This window comes from Melopsittacus undulatus, chromosome 9, assembly GCF_012275295.1.
Source record: "Melopsittacus undulatus isolate bMelUnd1 chromosome 9, bMelUnd1.mat.Z, whole genome shotgun sequence".
Lineage (NCBI taxonomy): Eukaryota > Metazoa > Chordata > Aves > Psittaciformes > Psittaculidae > Melopsittacus > Melopsittacus undulatus.
Genome location: NC_047535.1, coordinates 4994666 through 5016223, shown reverse-complemented (window position 1 = coordinate 5016223; position 21558 = coordinate 4994666).

Sequence of the window (21558 nt, the reverse complement as noted above, 5' to 3'; positions counted from 1 at the left end):
TATAAAGCCCAAATTAAACAAAAATGCACTTACTCTGGAATAGTATTCAGATACCAGTCACATCTCTGCATGAAAGTTGCTGCTTCCAAATACAACCTGTGACCTGAGCCTGAAAGCAGGGACCAGGATGGTGCAGTATCACTGAGACCGCATAGTCTGTCATACCAAAACCAGAGATTAAGATGGCACTGTGGAATAAAACACAGGTTTCTCCGTCACACCCAACCTACATTTTTTCCTGATGAGTTTATCACTCTTAATAATTTCCACTAGCTTGGGAGAACAGATAATCTGCTTCCTATAAATACAATAAACAGTGCTTCAAAGGACATCAAGTTTACTCAGTTCATCATTTCAGTGATTTGAAATAAATGTAAAAAGAAAAGATATCTAAAGCAAAATGCAGTATCCTGGGATAGAAGGTCTCAGGCTGAGTCTCCTTTTTTGCTGCTGACGAGTTCTGTCATCTTAGACCTGTCGCTTTAACCTTCAGCCTGGGTGCATTTGTCTGCCTCCATTAAGCAGATAGTTAAAACCTTTTATAGGGCTCTTACAGTACTGTGTACTGTACAATCTGTACAGTGCCTGGCAATAAACTAGGTCCTGATCTCATCTGTGCCCTCGCTTTGTGTGACTGGAAAATGAGTGATAAAAAATAATAATAAGATCTGAATAATTATGTATTGTCTTTATAGTGAAGCAGGCCCTGAGCACCTTCTCTCAGCAGAGCTTTCCACTGGGAGAAGTCCCATTTAAAACATCTCCCTGGCATAAAAATGAATCGGATCCTGTCACATGAATGGCCTGCATTTACTATTCCTTTCACTTACCTTCCAGTCGTTCATTTTCAGAGCTGACTTGTGCCTGTTCCCTGGTTGTCAGCAGGAACTGGGTAACAAGAACTTGCTGGAAGTGGATTATAAAACAGACAAACACACAGAGGAGGAACTGCTGACTCAACAGATACATTATTGCAACCATGATGTAAAACTAGCAGAAAGCAAAATGAAAGTTCTGAATGCCTCATCATTCACTACAAAAAAAGCAAGGGAGAAAAGTGAAATAAGGATTTTGACCAGTGCTAAGGAATTTGGAACCACACTGGCTTTTGAGCTCGTAAGAAATAAAGGATGGGTCTGGGTTGAATTCTTGGTCTGTCTGAGCAGCAGATGTCCTCCTTCCTGTAACCATTGCAGCATTAAGCGCTGCATCCATGATCTGTATAAAGGCAGCACTTAGACAGCCCTGATTACAAGGACCACTCCATTACAGCCAAGAAAATCAGTCAGCATCTCATCTTTAGGATATTGAAAATATTTGGGAAGATCAGGAGAACACTTCTCCCAAGCTCCCAACAGCTCTAAGTGTGATGCCAGGGCTGCTTGTTCCATCTGGAAGATGAGGAAGGTATGTGCTGCCTAGACTTTAAAGCTCTTAGAAAAGGTAACAGTTCATACCTGCTGCTTGTCCCAAGTATGGGGCATCTCCCCCAGAGGGATGGAGAAAAACATAACAGGGCAGAGGCAGAAACACCACTAGGGATATTTTGGTGGGACGATTGAGAGATTATGGGGAAAATCTGCTGGCCATTAAGTGTCCTGGAGCAACTATTGCAATGCTGAAGCAGTTTCTGTATGGCTTTAAGGCATCTGCCCTAAGGAAGCATTTGCAATTGCAACTGCATCTTCTTTCTCTTAACTCTACAGTTCCCATGGACCAGCAGTTGCCTTGCTAAATGAAATGCTTCTTTAGGGAAACTGGCTGGCCCCAGGGTTTGGTAATGCAATATAGTGCCTTTCATCTCTCACCCATGAACCCAAGTCAAACAGAGTTTGGTAAATGGCCAATAACCCTTCCCATCCCAGGGGCTGTTTGGTGACCTGTGTGAAATGAGGAGGGTCATCTCTGTGTCTGTTTACAAGAAGGCAAGTGTCAACTTCACCATAAAAAGGGACACAGTTACTACTCATTATCACCCAATTTAACATTCTGAAGCCAAGAGAATGAGCCCAGAAAACTCCCAGATCTTCTTACCCTACAATAGCAAATGATGGCATACAAAGCCAGTACATCAGGGCTTGAAGAACATTAATGAAGACAGTTGCATTGTAGCAAACCAGGCTGTGCCTCTCCCATGGACAAGAAATCCAAGTCTGAACTACTGACAGAGGTGTGTGATTGCAGCTCTCCCCAGATCTATGTGGAAAACCCCAGGAAAAAAGGTTAAGATTTAGGCGCAGCAGACACTGAAGCACATTCATGAAGTTATAAAGCTTCTGCAAATCTATGTTTAGGATCTTAAATAGACACAAGCAATCTGAATAGGGACACAGCATCCAGCACTGATAGAGTTAATGTGCCAAGAAATCCTTCACTGGAAGGCTCTGTTCTCTCACCCATCATGAATATACTGTTCTGGTTACCAAAACAGCTGTATTTGGAAGGGTTGAAGGCCAGAAGCTTGCTGCTGTACCCATTCTTGCACTGTTCATTTTGAGGTCAGACCTTTAGCATCAGGAACCTGTTAGAAGAAAGAGCAACCACTTTAAAAGTTTTTGCCACTCTGGACTTTACCCTGGAAGGTCTGAGAGGGGAAAGGGAAGGGCAGGAGCAGATAAACATTTGGCCACATGAAAATGGATCCCATTCAATAGATCTGCCTAAACCTCTGAAACCTGCCCAAAACTACAGCCAGCTTGCTCTTAATCATAGCGTTTCCATTCACCACTATCATTTTGTAGCCCTGCTATGCCATAGCAATGATAATGCTGTCACTGTCAACTGTGAGTTACTGTTTAATCCCTGCTATCTTGATTAATTGCATTAAATTGGTATACCTATGTTAATTAAACAGACGATAGCAGAGGCAGCTTTTACTCCTTATTCTTTTGTGTAGATCATTTCACAGGGCTTCACAGGTTGGGAAAAAAAATAGCAATATAGACACGTCATATTTCAGCTCAGCTGATAAAGCTGTTTTACTTGTAGAGTGGCCCATGATTTCCTTTTGCATATCACAGTATAAGCTTAATTACCATGCTGCTGCTGCATGGCAGCTCCTCTCACTTTCTTTCTTTATTTGTATTATTTGCAAGTGGTAATCATGTTTTCCTGTCATCCCCGAGAAATGTGCATGCGTGCGTACAGGCAAATGCCAAGCCTGGAAAGGAAATCTGATGCGTGTCCATGAATTGGAGTTTTCAAACTTTGGCTGAAGATTAGCACATGTAAACATAGCTCTGCCCCCTTCATCTTGGGTAATTGGTCACAAATGCTACTTGACACTTCTCAAATCAGACACTTTACATACTTCTGAGCATAGCTGAACTTTTTTGGCAGGAATTAATTTTCTTTGCAACTCAGCCACTCATTCCTGGCCCAATCTCTACTTCAGTGATTTCAGTGCAATGTTCTGCCAGTGCAAGAAGAGTAGAGGCAGGACCAGATCTGTTTGCTAGTGTTGACGAGCCCGGCTTTGTTGATTCCCTCAGAAATACAATTACTGCAGCTAATGTTCTGCCCTTTGCCAGCCTTGATTAAGTGGGATTTTTAGTTTCAGGTCCCTCTCTCTATTCCAATTACTGCACAAGTTACACTGCACCAGGGGATATCTCAGAAAGATGAAGAAGACAATGTAGCATCATAAGACAATACAACTCCTGACACACCAGGACCCTTCCCCAGCAGTCTCAGCCATACAGGAGATGGCTCCAGAGACCATCCACCCTCAAAGAGATTCCTTCCACCTCTCCTGTAAGCAGTGCGTGCTGCAGCGGGGAAGGGGAATCCATTCCTGAAGTACTGATGAAGTCTGAAGTAGCCACAGAATTTCATGCTATTAAACAGCCTCCTGTTTGCTCTGACATTGCTGTGTGTTTACTCACCATGCAGGGGTACTGCAAGAGCTGAGCAGACCATATGTTCACTTAGAAGGGCTGCCAGGTCTCAGGGAGCATTACTGTGCCTATTCCAGGAGGAGTTTGGGGCAAGAACATGTTCCATAAAGGTTTTCACTCACAATATTATACTTTATCTGGTGATTTATTCCTGTCCAGCCTCTGGACTGAATGGCAGTTTAGCGGCATATCCATGTACATCTGTGAATAACCAGTAGAAAATATCATTCACCCTTTATTCACTGGGATATTGATAAGCTGCAGCATATTAAAAATGTTTGTCAGTTTGTTCTTTTCAGCTATTAAGTGGGATGTGTGCCAGCATGCCCTCTTCATGCTGGCTGCTTCATCCAGAAAATGCATAGAAAATGATGAAACAATGTCAGTTCTAGAAGAGGGTGAAGGTTCATATGCATTATTTTATCATGTTTGTCTTGCTCCTCACCAACACTGTAAATCAGATTGAGCTCCTCTTACCTGCAGGAGCTTCAGATATAGACCATGGAAAGAGAAAATACCTGGTCATGTACTCATGTTGCCTTGGTTCTCAGGGCTTCACACAGCTCAAAGCACTGATGAGGAGGAGCCAGTTCAGGAATGGTCCTCACAATGATTCTCCATCCTCTTGTAGCTTGTGCCATGACAGAGATGAACTAGTGGCAGTCAGGGAACCAGCATCTCTCTGTGTGCATGGTCCCCACACTTTCCAGTCACGGTCTTGTGATGCTTCATCCCTAGAAAAGAAGGATAGCTGGTGTTACAAGAGATACGGCACATTCACTGTGGAGAAGCAAATGCACTATTGCCCATAAAATTGCCATGGAATAACACAAGAGAAGAAATGGCATGCTAGTACATCCAGGGTTTTTATAGATTTTTATCTTAAATTAAACAGATGGAGACATATCCTGCTTCCTCCTGTTTAACTCTGATATTGGAACCATTATGGGAGTGATATTTATAGGTGAACAAGATACCAATTGGCAGAGAGATGCAACATAGCTCTAAAGCCAGAGCTAAGGAGGAGGCTTATTTTCCATTGTTATTATATATCACTATATAAATTTAGCTTTCAGGTCCTAGACATTTTAAAATAACATGTCTAGTGTTAGAATGGAAGAGTATCAGCAAAAGTGAATTACAGGTTACAGTCTTCTAGTACTTGCAGTGAAAGAACTGTTGTCGTAATTACACCTATACAGTACTCATTTATGTTGTTCTTAGAGGAAAAGGATGGTATAATCAGGATGTATGGAAAGAAAATCTTGCAGAAGGAGAGACAAATAATTTAGCTGGGGCAAAGAACAACAATGACAACTCAACACACTTCTGTTTTCAGCACATGAGCTCACTGTGTGTGAACCTGCAATGATCAGTGATTTAGGGGAAACCACTACAGGTCACTGATGTCTGATCCAAATGGGAACAAATCCCAGCCCACAGAAAGGCCTGACCTTACACACACAGACCCCCAGACTGGGGAGCTGGATGCCTTTTTGTACCACTGAACATCTCCATTGTCTTTTCTAGGTGTGAAAGGGAATTGCTCGAACGACTCCATAAAATCAATACTTAAAATCCTTCCACACTACCAAAACAATCAAACCCGGGCTCCTGAACATTTGAAATGAGGCTAAAATAAGGAAAAAAATATATATATATTTTCAGGGGAAAGGTGAATCTCCATTTTGGTTTATTATTTTGTGGTTGGGGCCAAGTGGCTGTTATTAGTACATAGGTACTCACTGTTGTAAATCCACAGCATTGCCTCCTGGATGTCATTACTGAAAGTGAGTGAACTGTTGCTTCAGTGGCTAAAGATTTACTTGCTTAATGCCTGGTCTCATCAACAAATTCAGGCTGGCAATGACATCCTACTTGTCTAAGCTAATATACAGCTTTACACTCTCCTTGTTTTTCCTCCCATTCAAACTTATGGCTTAGTGTTAATGTCTACCACTAACTGACATTAGCTGAAGTGAATGAAATGATGAATGAACACACAGTTTTGCATGTAGATAATTAGAAGTCCAGCTGAGTAAATCACATTATTTAATGTATCATCATTAAAAAGCATCTAAACAATATTATTTCTTATATAACTCTATCTTTTCAGTGCTCTGGCAACAGGCATGAATTGTGTTATGCATTTTGGTAGAGATTTGTTTTCTAAATATGATAGCACCATTTGGAGCTTAAATCATTGCTGTAAGGTGTCCATAATAGAGAAATCTCTTGTGTTATGTGTAAAACCCCTTGTTTGACTGTGCTGCAAGAAACAGGATGATATTCAATTATGACAATTCAAACTCATGTGGTTTCTCCAAGTGCAGACTATATTGATTTACAGTACTAATATAGAAAAGGTGAAATATGAAAGCTGGTTTATTTAGAAACTTACTCATTCCTAAGAATGTCTGTTCAGCTCATTTTTGAATTTGATTTCTTATCCCAGGTGAATTACACTGCATTTCAAGAACTGCTTGTGCCCCATAACAGCTGATCTAAGTAACAGCATAGTTAGGTCACTTTGATTGTGGGATTTTTGTTTATTGCTTTATTGGACAATAGTGTTTGCAAAAGGAAGATTAAGAGCACCACAGACAGAATTACAGGCTATGGTTAGTGTATGAGACTTAATATTAGTATAGGATCACAGTCTGTAAAACCAGTGGCAAATGAAACCAGCTTGCAGGCAGAATCAACGTCTTGTTCTGAAAGAAACAGCAAGGAAAATCCGTGTATGTGTTTCAGCATGACAAATGAATTTAGGCAAGTTGAAGATAATCATGATTATTTAATATTCCACAGCTTTACAACTCGATACTTTGTGGACAAAAGATCAGAAGGCTGCTGAGTCCAAAGTTTTGAATCTTTGGGTCAATATGCTTCTCATGTCTTCAGCATTTAGTTTAATTTAGGAGGAAACAGTTCTGAGCTAAGATAAGATCTCAAACAAAATTGACGTGGACTTACAACATGGCCTAACATAACAATTTAATCTATCCTGTGCTTCCCCTGAAAGAAGGCTTAATAACTGTGCTATGATTTCACCTGCTGCTTCTAACATTTGTTCATCCTTTCTTCCTGAACAAATTTGGATTATCAAATGGTGAGCAGCTTTGTTCATGGTAGGCAAACTTGAATTCATTCAGGATTAATAACAGTGGGTTCAATCCTGGATTCAGTGGCAGTCTTAATGAATGGAGTCTTTGGAAGACAAACGTTTGTTTGCGTAAAAGAGAAATACTTAATTCTCACTTTTCCTGCGTGTGAGGTGATTACAGCACATATCACAAAATGTTTTCCCTATATATTCAGCCTTCCTTGGGTGAACAAAGAGCAGAAACATTCCCCAGGCCCTGGCATTGCAGGTAGGGGCCATTCTGACCTTGTTATTTCAAAATCTGAAGTTTCACAATGAATTATTTGGTGTGAGGAAAAATGTGTCTTTTACTCACAGTATTATCTCAGGCCCTCTTGGTGATCTGGTGCTGGGGAGTAAGGAGACAGGAAGATCCACGTTGCCACGATCCATCAGCAGTCGTAGGTTGAGACAAGACTACTCAGGTGGAGGAATCCAGGCTGGATCTGGATTTGGGCCCAATCCTCACCATTGTCTTAGACACGGGCATCTTCCGAATTCCTGTGGGAAATCCTGCATTCTTTACCACTATCCTGTCTCTTGGGAAGCAACTGGAGCAGACACCACCACTGTGCCTGGCCAGGGAGGAGCTGATGGAGCTGCACTGACCAAAACCAAGGACCCACTCATCTCAATATAAACTGCCAGAGTTCAGTAAATTCACCCTGCAGGCAATTTTACCCTGGAAAAACATCGCCCACGTTGTTAGAGTTTAGGACAACAAATTAGAGCTTTTCATACGCATTGGAAGCTTTTCTTTTTCTTTCCCTCCCCCCCCCATGCTTTTTTCCCCCAGTAACATCCAGTTGCTTAATTCCATTTGAAATCACTCCGGGTAGGCACCTAAATACCTAAATAATCTTGTCCTTCATGCCTGTCAACATCTTGAGGCACCTAACCACCTTTAGAGATGTGGTGTGAAAGCTTGTGAACGATGCAATCGAGGAGGGAAACAAAAGACAAGTATCCCTATTTGCTGCCCAAGAATCCACAAAGAATGCTGCTTCGGCTCTGCTCTGATTTCTAATTAGATTATGAGTGATGTAGGACTCTGAAGCCAAGCTGGAGTTTGTGCTAGCACTTTGCATCTATGAATGACAAAGGGACACCACTTTCATATTGATTTAAGCAAGCCAGTGGAAGAATGTTTAAACATCAAGCGCTTGATGCCCCAGTTTGCCAGAGCACCTGGAAATATCAGATTAATTCCAGGTGTTGTGCCATTTATGACAGGCTTGCTGCTTTTACAGCCACACACACAAAATGTGGCTCCCAGTTCCACAAATAAAAACGGAGTGGTTTCTGCTCCTAATGCCTCGATAACTCTGACATATTGCAAGTTCTGGAAAGAATTTTAATCTACATAGTTTTTTTAATGGGGAGGGGAATGGGGGGGGAGAGAGGGATTTTAAATATGCTGCATACAATTTGTGATGGTCATCTCTAAAATGCAGCTCCATTATCCTTTTCCATTTGGAATGAATGAGGCTAATTAATTTCAGGCCATACTTGATGAGGTCAGCACCATACGAAGGGTGCGTGCTAGACATTGCTAATCTCTTTCAGCTGAGAGTGATGAATTAAAGATGAAGCATTCCTTTGCAGGCCTAATTTAGAATGTATATCAAAAACCTACAGCAAATAATACTATACCCTACAACAAAGGAAAACTTGTTCTCTCAGGCTCCCATGTAGGGTTGATTTTAAAGGCATTTTCATTTCGCTTTGGAATTCCAGCTGTGGATGGGTGAAACAGTTCAGAAAATTCAAGCTTTCTCTCTTTCTCTTGCTTTTATGGACAAAAGTAGGCAAGGGAGGGGGGCTAAGGGGAGAGAGAAACTAGTCAGTGTTTGATCCTGTATATACTGTGATTCTGACTGTACGCTCGACACTTAGGAAAGCTGCCAGGGTCTTGTGCTCCCCAGATACCTGTGACGTGACACCCCCCCACGGCGCACACTGAAATCTTACTGTTTGGGGGGTTCTTTTAAGTCTAAGGGTAAAGCTATCGAGTGTCCCGTTTTGTTCAGCATGACCTCAAGGATGTTTTGTTGCTCGTCTCAGGCTTTTCCCCGGGAAACAGGACAGGTCCAGGTCACCCAACAAGGACACAGGAGCTATCCCAGCCAACACAGAGTCCACAGGGAAAAACACTCCCCTAATCAAGAGGTCCTGTCGCGTATAGGAGCAGAGGTAGCAAAATTTAACAGAAATAGTCACAAAAAGCAGCCACACCAGGTCTGGAAGCAGAACAAACCCCTACGGGGCTCTCAGATTTGCTGGACTTGGGGCTCGGCCAAACTTTGCCACCTCTCCCTTAGGCAAAGCCCCCCATAAAGTCCAGAGGGGCTTCCCCCTGAACAGGATTTGGTCCTGTGGGCAGCAAGAAATTAACCTTAATTGTCATTTTGGGAAAACAGGGACTATGAAACCTTAATCCAGCCTCGGAAGGAGGCTGAAAACAATAGACCACCAGCTTCCCCACCACTTTGCTGCTTAATACCTGGCAGTCCCTTGAAATTCTTGACAGGTTGCTGCAGCGAGTCGAAGTTCCCAACTGGTGGCCATAAGCGGCTGCCGTCTTTGTATCCCAGTAGTCCTCATTAGAACAAAGCTGCTTCGAATTAAATCCAATCTACATGCCGAATCAATCTTTCAACCCTTTGATTGCTTCTGAAAATATTTATATTTCTTAATAATGCACATTTTGTCCCAGAGCCTGTGATTAAACCCAGACAAGGTCTGGAGAAGCCTGAAGTATATGTGGAAGGGGTTATTTTGGACAGGAAAAGAAAGATAAAGAACACAGGTTTTTCCTATTGTGAAACCATTAGAGTGTATAAATCTAGCAATTGCAGTTGTATAAGCATCAGAGTGAGGTTGTAATAAATACAGATTGGAGTATTATAGTAACCAAATGGAGTTTATGGATTATGTTCACTAGTTCATATTTCTCAGCTACTACAATCTAACTAAAATCACACTGCACTCTGCTCTATTAGTATTCTCTATTAATATTCTCTTTATAAGTTTGGGGGGGGGAAAAAGTTAGGAATCAACTGCTGCTCTGTGTAAAACAAACATGTTTAAAGAATCATGCCCTCCAAAGGAAAAAATAAACAAGGGGATGCTGTATAGTGACTGTGTTGGAAGGGCACGGGCTGTGGCTGGCTGAAATCGGTTCTGTTCTGCTAAAGTTAATAACTTCCATCTGAGTAAGAATCTGGCCCTAATGCAGGGCATTTTGTTGTGTGAAAATTAGGATGCAAAAATGGAGACAATAACTGCTACTATCCCTCGCTCGGGCAAATTTATAAGGTGGTAAATAATAAGCTTTTGGCTGGAGATGAGAAACGCACAAAGGCTTTGAAGCCGCACTTTGTGGTAAATAGCGTATTATACCCTCCTCAAAAAGTAGCATACATCACAGGTGAGATATTTGGAGGTGAAGGGAAGGATACATTCCTGGGCTGAGAAGTAGCCCAGATAGGGCCTGATCCTCCAGAGTGGGAATTTGCCGTCGATTAAGAAGGGAGCTGTGGCTGGGGACACAGATCTGATAAAGGCACTGCACCTGTCTCCCTCCCTAAACAGAAACGACTGCCCTTGTCTATAATAAAAGGTAAAAATTGACTTCTGAAAATGCCACTATAAATCTCCTTGGATAAAGTAGCACAATGCCCGGGTGAGAGGGAAGGAAATTCTAGAAACTAAAGATAGAGAATGCTTATTTAATATCACTGTCATCATCAACATCACACGGTAAATACAGATAATATACTTCAGCAGCGGGATGGTAAATGTTTATGATAGTTTTGTTTGTGACAGTTTCCCCTCTTATAAAGGACAGAAGGAAATATTCTCAGTTAACATATTATTCATTGATTCTTTCATCACATGTTTCATTATGTTAAGCTGTAATTTCATAAATAAGTTGGGAAATGGTATTATTATGATACATAAAACCTGAACCTTGACAGCTATTCTGCATTCATATATGATCTTGGATGCTCAGTCTTTAAGGTAGAGATAAGTTTTTTTTATCATAACCAAAAATAAGGGGAGAGGAGGGATGAAAGGAAAACCTCTCGCAAATAGGGACGGACCCAAAATTCAATGACATGCACGAAAATCCATTTTGGATCAGGCCCCCTCCAGAACACTGTATCATATAACCAGTATTTTCTGAATATCTCCTATTGTTTGACAACTCAGATTTCACACTAAACTTGGAGTTTGTTTCTGAACAGAAGCTTTTTGTATAGAAACTTTAAATCATATCCCTTCGTGAACACACACATACCACAGAGGATTTTGTCTTATTAAAGAGTTTAAGCCTAAAGGTGTATGCCTATTTTTAAAAGAAATTTTCTGATTGTAGATAACTGCTCAATTTGATTTAGTGTCCAATGATAGTGATGGGGTTGATAACTGAGCATTCATCGGTAATTCATCTTGTGCTAGTAGAAATTTACAGCAAAGCAGTGCTTTCCCAACACTGACAAGTCCTATTAATCTTCTTCAGACACATTTCAATAGGTGTCTCCATCTGTGCCCAACATCTAAACACTCTGGCATCACTGGGGACTTGGAGACACCTTCATTTCAGGTTACACTAGTGAAAATGTGATACTAGATTGTACTCTATTTTTAACCTAATTCTCTCTTTTCATTCAATTAGCCTTTCTCGCCTGCATTTTTCTACTCATGTGTAACATCCTTTTCCCAGGAAGAGCTTAAAAATTAGATTTAGTTACTTAAAGAGACAGAATCTGCCAGGGCAGGAGCAACCAAGAGCTTAATACATCAAAGCAGAATAATAAAGCTCATGCATAACGGTGTGGACACCGAGTCACCAGCCGCAGAACACATCCTGTATCACATGCCCCCGATATTCCACTCCTGATGCACCTCATGCAGGCATTGTTTGGTTAGGACAGGTCTGAAACTAAACACCCCACCTCCAGCTTCCCAAATTGCAGAGCATTTGGGGGTTGAAATCCAGTATGTACCAAAACATCTCTGTTTGTTCAGGCTGCACGGGGATCACCACCATACATCCCCACTTCGCTTTACATATACGGCTAATGCATGAACAAACACAGCACAGTCAAATTACAGCAATAACATTTATGGGTGGATTATGTTCCAACTTCCTCACTTATTATTAAAAGCAAGTAAATTGCAAAGCACATGGAAGAGGTAGGGTGCAAACGCAGGCGAATTTCCACTCGGAACCAAATGTTGTTTTTTCACTCCCAAAGCTGCGATGAGTTTGCTAGCAGACGCAGCACAGCTTTAGAGCTTACTCATTCAAAAACGTGTGTTTGGGTTCTTTTTTTTCCCTCTCCCCTCCTTACTCCGTTTACGTTTGCCTTCCAAAGGAGAGCAGATGCACACCACTTGGGTTTGGGTAGCTCTTACTCACTCTGAACTTTCTGCTGAAAAGAGCAAACCACGTTCTGCTCCACAACTCAGAGGCAGCCTCAAACTTTGTTTCTGGCTTTATGAAGTTCTCTTGCGAGTCGTATTATAGATCTAAATGACCTTATTGTAGGTGGCAAGTTTAAATGTGCCATATTAATAACTTGTTATCCAAGACAAATTAAGTCCTTATGTGTCAAAAGCACTCTGCTCTGGATTACCTACAAGACAAGTATTTATTGAATAAACGTTGGATCCAATTTCATTTTAATGTGACTGACTGTATGCTTCAGCCCCTTAGAATGAGATAAAAACACTCAAACCTACAACTGTTTTGCAACATTACACCTAACTTGTCTGTTTCTATTATTGTCTTTTTAATGTGGGAGATCAAAAGTGTTTGGGGTTTTTAAGAATTTTATTATTATTATTATTGTTATTATTCTTAAGAGCAAAGAGAGAGACAGGAAAAAAAAGACTGGCATTCAGCCTAAAGAGAAATCATTGAAACAAATTAATCCTATGCCGTTTAAATTGACATGGTAATCCATCATCAGCAAAGGGAAACTCTGAAAGCAATCTAGAATCTGCAGTGTTCTTTCACTGGCCCTCAGGCACAAAGACAGATAGTAAAAGAGGAAGAGAGGAGGGGGGAGAGAAAAATCATAAAAGTTAGCACCACCTTAGCAAAGGGAAGGGCTCGAGAGAGCAGCTTTCACTTCTTCCTGCTTTCAACCCTCCAGTTCAGAAAGCAATGCTGATTAACCTTCAGCCGTTGCCTACTAACGTTTACTTCTGTACGTCAACTCATCCTCGGCTGCTGAGAGATGAGTAATTTCGAGCAGCGCAGAGCCCCCATCCTATATAAACTCTACCATTGAAAACTCTGCCAAACATCAACTTGGGCACTTCTGCTTACAGAGGGCCTTTTATTAGCCTAAACTTGATCGTTCCAAATGGACAATAAATTCTATCTTCACAGCCCTGGAGAAAAGAGCTGTGCTATCCCTGGGAGTTTAATAGCCAGGATTTTCATAGAGCTAGCATAAAAAAACCTGAGGGGTTTATTTGGGTTTGGGGTTTGCTGTATTTTTTACCCTATTTCCTGCTCTCTCAGCAGTGCTGTCCACTGTAATGTGTGTTTCCCAAGGGTTTTTTCAACCTAGTTTTAAATATCTAAAGTGATGAGACTTTGTGCACCTTTAAAATTTTATTATACTTATGGTCAGAAGAAAACATAAACCTCTTGGGCCTTGAAAGCCCATTGCAATACAGCCATTATCCTTATAATGTCAACAGAGCTACAAAATTCTCCTGAAATAAACCTTCCCAGAACAGCTTTCCCTGCCTCATGTTTTCTTTTAAGGTCAGTGGTGCATCACTTTTAGGAAAACGTTTCCCCTCTCTGCCCAGATTTAGCAATCTGCAATAGTATGTATATTACTAAATGAATAGGTTTAATTTTAGGCGCTGAAAAAATAAATAGAAGAAGAGGGCTAGGGCAGGAATAATACCTTTCAGTTAGAAACAGACATAGTGGAAAGAAAAAGTCAGAACTTTAGTGCCAGGGGCAAAGGGGTGAAAGGCTGGCTAATATGAACCATATCCAACATCTGCCCTATTTTAATTTAGCAGGGATAAAGTTTCTTCTTTTTTATTATTAAGAAAACTTTATGTGGCAGGGAAACCCATGAGCTATGTTATCAAAACTGGTTTATTGTCACACTGAAACTTAGAACTATTAAGAATTGGTGGGGCAAAGAGATAAAAACTCCCCTTCCCTCTCCTTTTATATTCTGTGACAAGCCTGGGCTCGGGTCCTGCTGTCTGGGATGTCCTTTTCATGTCTTTATGAAGTACTGCGCTTGGGGCTGTAATATAAAGGCGAGGTTAATTGTTCAGGATGGGTCCAAATGATTGATTCTCCAGGTTTTAAAAAGAAACAAAAAAAATCTGAAGATTTAAACCAAAATCCTGCTGCAGAGAAGTTTGCGGTAGTCACCCTCAGAGATGGGCGATGGTGGTGGTGTACAACAAGTGTAAAGAAGGGCTGGACTGGGGCGCTCTATGAGAAACAGCCCAAATTACCAGGCTGGAACATGATCTCGCTCCATTTAAAAGTTTTCCACCTCAACAGTGCAAATTCTACTATAAAAAAAACAGCTAAAGTATACTAAACCACATGTGAGTAGCTGTAGGAATAAGAGAGCAAATTGGTTTCTGACAAAAGAAGGATGAATACCTTTGGATAATCTCAAGTTAGAATTTGATTGAAAGCATAACATTCCTTTAAGCATCAATATGCTTAGGATACAAAATATGGTTATTTTATTACCAGTTAATACTTAGATCAAAGCAAAACACTGTAGCTGGAAGGGACGTTCTCTCTGGAAATAAAGTTCCATGTAATTATTTCCTATTAAAAACTAAAACTGGTCTTAGATTCACAAAACTGGGCTTCCTTACATCTGATATAATGCAAGCTTGTCAAGAAAGCAGACATGCCATTTTTTACTGTTTGCTAGTATCCCTTGGCTTTAAAGTTTTCAGTTTAGCATTAACCCTTTGAATGGGAAAAAACCTCATCCAATTTGCCTCAGCCAAACACACGGATTGTTTTGGATAATATTAGCTAATTTCTGATAAACAGACATTAGCATTTGCTAGAAACTAACACCATTTTAAATAAAGTCTCCAAGTGCAAGAAGGTAAAATATAAAGGAAATGATATGGCGATTGATAGGCAGTTGAAACTTAAACATCAAATTGTAAACAAGGGGTTCGCTCTTGGGTAAAACAGCTCATCTCAATTCAATTCAGGACACGGAGTTTAAAGTATGCACTCAAAATATATCCAAGAAAGCTGCAACCTTTCAGAGGAGAGAGATAAGAATGTATTTTAATTATAAGGTTATAAATATGCGATCTATTTATTATTTCTTGTTACCACCCCCAAACACGGTACATAACATTGTTCATACGCAGTTATATATCTGCCTGTGTCTATTCCTGTCCAGGGGTTTGGGTTTATATTCTTTTTTCTTCCCTGATAGTTCAATCTCTATTTATGTCATGTCTGAGGCAGGCCCTGGAAAAAAAAAAGGATCTATCTTTCTGTATTTATAAACTGCTGCAGAATAAATAGGGAATGGTTCTTTTTCACAACTGATGGGTTAGTATTATAAGTAGCAATATGAAATATTTAGACACATTATTTCAAGCTTTCCGGCTGCTTCTGATTCTGCTAATTACTTTTGATCTGTCACTCAGAAAGAATAAAAACCCCCACCACTTTAAAGAGTTCATTAGGACTGCAGAAAGGAAGAAGAGTCAGATATAAGGCAGCAATTATAATTTGGTTTTAACATATTTTTCCCTTTCTGCTGACTCCTCAGCTATATTGTTTAGCAGAAGGATGGCTACAGTATAATTCTATATTAAAACCTTGTTAAATAGGGAAGGAGCTGAGACATTCAGCTGGGATATTGTTTGCTAGCTCAATGAGTATCCGAAGAATTTGAAAGTACAATAAATGTATCTGAAGAGCATATCTAAACATACTCACCAAAAAGTACCCACCTCTCTCAGGAGTTCACATATTTCTGCCTTCTAACTGGGAGAAGGGAAAAAGAACAACAAAAAAAGGCAGTTTGGATGTATAGGTTAAGACTGGCGTATGGCAAGGCTTGTGTGAAATACAAAGAAATCTGTATTTCACTCAACAATTTCATTGCTAAAACACATAGTTTACAAGCATCTTTTCTTTAAACATGCGGTTCAATAACATTTTCTTCAAAGGAACAATTCAACGTGTTAAAAGATTTAAGGACAAAGAATGTGCTGCAAAATGCAAATCCTTACAGTGTTAATACTGTGTATGCAATTATGTATGTAGGCAGATAGATATAATTTGAGAGTTATTAACTTTCAGCATCCGTGCTGTACCCTGAATCAATACAATATAACTACCTATTAAAACATAAACCAAATGTGTTACCAGGCAAATACACTCCGAGAAGCTTTTCTACATCATTTTTTCCTCTTTAAAGATTACAGCTCTACCATGGGCAAGAAGCTCAAGAGACTGCTGCTGGTCCTAAAGATGGAGGTTGCTCTGCTTTCTACAATAGCTGACGTTTCTAGAATGTTTCATTTCCTCCACGTTTGGCAGGAAAAAGAGTTATTTGAAAATACAATAAAATAACTCTGAAATGGTATAAAGGGAATTAATTGTCTCACAAATCCCGTGCATTTATGAACCTCTCAGCTCATGGGAAAGAGAAAAGTTCCCTTTCCATTTTTCCTTTAGCTCAAAGGAGGGGAATGAAGGGAGCACAAATCAGTTCAAGCCTTTCCCCACCACCACCCCAAGTCGGATCGATCCCTCTTGCAACCCCTTTATCCTGCCTTCCCTCCCCCAAACGCATCTCCCGGCACCGTTCACCTTGGGCCAGCGCCGGGCAGGGAAGGGTTAATGCAGCCAAGCTCTTTGCGACCTCCAGGGTCAGACTCTTCCTATCTGCAATCTAAGGAATTAGGTAAGGAGGTTATAAGATTATAGAGAAAGGAGTTATAGGCCCTCGTAGCCTCACACCTGAACATATTGGGCTAATCCACTGGGATTCTTAAAAATCGCTTCAGCTATGGAAAACTGTTAATTAGGCTGAGTCTATCCCGAGGTTTCCTGTTGCATTGGTGATCCAGCCGAGCTGCCTGCACTCTATAGGTTCACATGAAATGCTCTTAATATGCCTATTTTATTTTTTCCCCTTCCTTCTCCACCACTAAACCCAGCACCAGCCACTGATTTCGGGGCGGGGGGAGGGGAAAGACAAAATTTGGGGTGAAATTCAAGCCAAGAGATGAACAAAAGTCATTTTTCCCCTCCGGTCCCTGAGCCCTGGGTGCCCGGCGAGGCTATTTGCAGCTGTTTCTAACTTCAGTGTTTGTTTACAGTAGCAAAATTAGCACTTAGAGGAGAAGTGAAAAGCTGTTTTCACATCAGTTGTACTCCTCGGTTCCTAGCTTTAGATGCCTTCCCTCCCTCCCAGCCATCAGCATCACTTAAAAGTGCGGCTCAAACTTTCCCTCTCGCTCTTTTGGCTTAGTTCTCTGCAGCCGCATCCTGTTTTCTGCTAAAGAAAAGCACGCAGAGGGAAGGTAGCGTTTGAGCACGGCCCAGACATCAGTGATTAGAGGAAAAACAATAGAATAATAATAATAATAACCCCGAGCATCTCTTAAAGAACATGTTTTAACGTCGCTTGGCAAAGCCCTGCCCTGCTCCCAGCTTTCTGCCCTTTGGCACTGAGACATTTGCTTGTCTCCAGCAAAGTTTTCTTTAATCCGCCGAGACAGCCCAGGGCTGTACCTGAGCCACGGCTGAATTGCTCCCTACGACCGATGAAATCCTGCAGCAGCAGCTCCCCAACTCCAATACTTAAAGCACGGGTTGGTTTTAGCCATTTTTTTTGTCATTTGCGGAAACGCTGATTATATATTTTTTTTATGCCATTTGTGGTCACCCTCGAATGGCAGTAATCTGTAGATTACATATTACGAGCCTTGTCATTACGTGGATAAAATGAGGTGGTTAAACGCTAAAATCCATTTTACTCACCACATTTGCTTGGGGAGAGTGCTAAAGGGGGAGCAAACTTATAGGCGAAGGATTTAAAGCCCTCGCACCTGAGGTGGATGTGCCCTCGCTTCTGCTGCTTAGAGACCTCCCTGCCTGGTGGGTACCGGGCAGGAGACCCCCCAAACTTCACTTCCAAGCCCGTGTGCTCCAGCCCTCGCCTTCCCCTCGAGGCTTTGTCCCCATTTTCGTGGTGTCTCAGCATTGCTCCACAGATTCGACTTTGCTGTGCCTCTCCTGGCTTTGCTCTGTAGCATTTCTAGGCTCCTACTCGCCAGCTCTCCCCCTGTTTGCCTCTTTCATGTGTGTCCCTGATCCCTCTCCAGCTGATGTGGTTCTCTGGAAATGTGGGTCTTATCCCGTCACTACCTTTGCCGGGACTGATTAGATATTATTTTTTCATTGGCTCTGCTACAATGGGTTCCTCCCTTTAATCTCTCGATATATTTTCCCCCTCCCGGTATAACCAAATCCATGAAATTCGCAGCCTCTCTCTTTGACACGACTGGCTCGTCTAATCACTCCATATCGATTTCCCTAACTCTTTTCATCCAGCTGAAGACACATCTTAAAACACTCCAAGCCAGAGTGTGCTCTTTGCTTTATACACACTAATAAAATGATTTACCCTTCTCTCTCTGCTCTCCTCACAGGAGAAAATCGTTCAAGCCGCGGCTATTTGTGTGTGATCAGTAAATATTTAGTGTGGCGACATCTTCAGCTCCTCTCCTGATCAATACCCAACCCAACAGGAGGTGGACTATTGTCCGGGTAGTGACTTGCTGAGATCTCCTTTAGATGAATTCTTTGCCCCCCATACAGTCTGTTATGATTTATCCTAGAAGGGTAACCAGTAAAGAGAAATTGAGGCTTTATAAACGGCCGTTTCTAACCTGTCTACCGTGACATTAAAGCACCTAAGATAGGAATGGGTTATTCCTCCCCGTCTCCCTTATCCCTTTGATGGGCTAACACAGCTCTGAGTATCACCCCGGGCAGTCGTCACCCCGCTGCTCCACACCCCCGGCCCCTCCAGCCAAGCCTAGTCCTGTCCCTGCTGTGCAATGTCACGATAAAGAGCCGATTCCCCGATTCCCTGCAGCATCTCCGGGCACCGGGCTCGTCCCAGGGCTCTGCCCCGGCCGTGGGTAATGCAGTGCCCGGGGATGGAGGGTGCCCCTGCGACTTCCAGCCCACCTCCCTCCTCCTCCTCCTCCTCGCAACCCGCTGCTCTCCCTGACCCAGGATCAGGGCTGAGGCAGAGCGATGGGGGGGGGGGGGGGATATTGCCTTTTTTGTTTGTCTGTTTGGGAAAGAGTTTTTTGAACGACATAAAAAATCTACAGTGAGAGAAAAAAAATACTGATGGCAATGGAATCTGAAACAGAGAAGAGCTTAAAGCCCGGTTCCTGTGGTTAACCATACACCCGAGCTTTCCCAGGGTGATAAAATGGTCAGAAAGAGAAGTTCCTGTGTGTGTGTGCGCGTGTATGTTTTATCCTGATCAGTTATTTCACTCCTGGGAAAGCCTCTGCCTCGAATAGGAAATATTTCCACGTGTAATTACCCCAGGAGCATGAGTGTGTTGTGTGCCCACTGGTCTCGGGTTAGGTGTCTGTGCAGCACACCCAGGCAAGACCGCTACGCCTTGGGTGCCTGATGCAGGGCTGGGTACCTCTACACAATAGATACAGGGTTATGTCTGGGGTGTGTTTTTGTGTGTGTTCTTCCTCACATCACGTCCTGGAGCTTACAGAAGTGCCCAGCTATTTATTTTATTTCCGTGTGTGTGCATTTGCACATAAGCTATGGGCTGAAGGCATTTATCTCTGTAAATGTACATTGCACGCATCCGTGCTGCATAAATATATGGCTGTGTGTTACAGATGTGCGACTGTTATTCAAATCTAAACCCAGCTACATCCACCTGTTAACTTTGTTTAGAAACCACTTCCACTAATGGCTTTTCGCTAACTTATTCAGTCCGTTACTCGAGTATAGGAGGCAATGGAGGGGAAAAATCCATATGAAACCCTGCTTACAGCCTCTCTTCGAGAGGACACTTTACACACCTTGCCTAGACAGGGCTCCTATAGAGCGCTTATCTCTCGAATATATCTTTATACTAATGCATACTTAATTGGTCTGTCTTGACTGTCCATATAAAACAATTTAATTAGGGTGCTTTCTGCTTTGGAAAGAAAGAAAGAAAGAAGAAGAAAAAAAATCTGCCCAGCATTTATTGTATTTAGCACCAATACAGGCAGAAAATGTTGCACAAGTTTTTGGTTGAAAGAGCACCTATGTGTCCATTGAAGGGCGTTGATCCGAAAAGACAGAGAGGACAAGTAAAATCGATTTGAAGCAACCCTCTCTGTCCCTTTCACACCATTCAGACACTCCATTCCTTCTAAGACAAAGACCCAGCGCCTTGGGAATGCTGGCAAGGGGGGGGAGAAAAAGGAGGAAAGGGAAAAAAAAAAAACAAAAAAAAAAAGGAAAAAAAAAAAGGAAAAAAGAGAGGCTTCAATCCCCCCAAGCAAAATGGAGAGCTCTGAAATTCCTTCATATTGCTGTTATTTACGCCCCAAGATATGTTCAACTCCAGGATTTTCTTCAATTCGGCGTCTAACACTGCTGCAGCGAGGAATGTCCCTGGAAGGGGAGGAGGTAATTATGGCTATTAGTGCTGCGAGCCCAGCCTCAACCTTGGTCACTCGCAGGCTTTTAGGGTTAAAATAGCCCTCACCTCTGACCCCTGCGGAGCAAAGTTGTAGCTATCGCCACAAGTTGGGCCAAAGTTTTCAAATCCAGGGCTGGGCAACACCGGAGGGGGGAAACTTCTCCCTGGAATTATTTTTGGTTGGGATTTAAATCATCTTTAGTCTATTTAATTGCCTTTCCCTCCTCCTTTTGCCAAACAATCCCTTTCAGAGAGGTGGGGGGTGATGTCGAAATGCCCTGCTCCCACTACCTTTCCCACTGCTCTTTCCATTTAGGTTTAATTTGGCAGATTGTTTTCAAGCATGAAAATGGTTATCATCAAACTGAATTACTAGGGTATCTTTTCATCCACGGATCTCAAGATTTAAATAGGGGTGTGTGGTGTGGGGAGAGATGTCTCCCCTTTAGGCTTTCCCCACCACGACCCGTTCAGCTTTACAGCAAAAAGAGGGTTTGGAATAGGCGAGAAAGGCTGAAAAGCTTGAGTTCGTCTCTTGTGTTTTCTGTGCACCTTCACGATCCTCCTCTGCAAAGGGAGATTTTGGAAAGGGGAAGTGGGGGGGAGCACAAAGTGAGGAGGGGAGAGAGCCCACAGATGCAAGCACCCCTCTGGCGATAATAAAAATTCATTCAAGTGGGCTCTGTCTCCATCTTCCATGTACTGATTAGACTTAACAAGAGTGGAAACTTGTGTAGACCATATTTATGGTATTAACGAGCAGTTAAAAGAT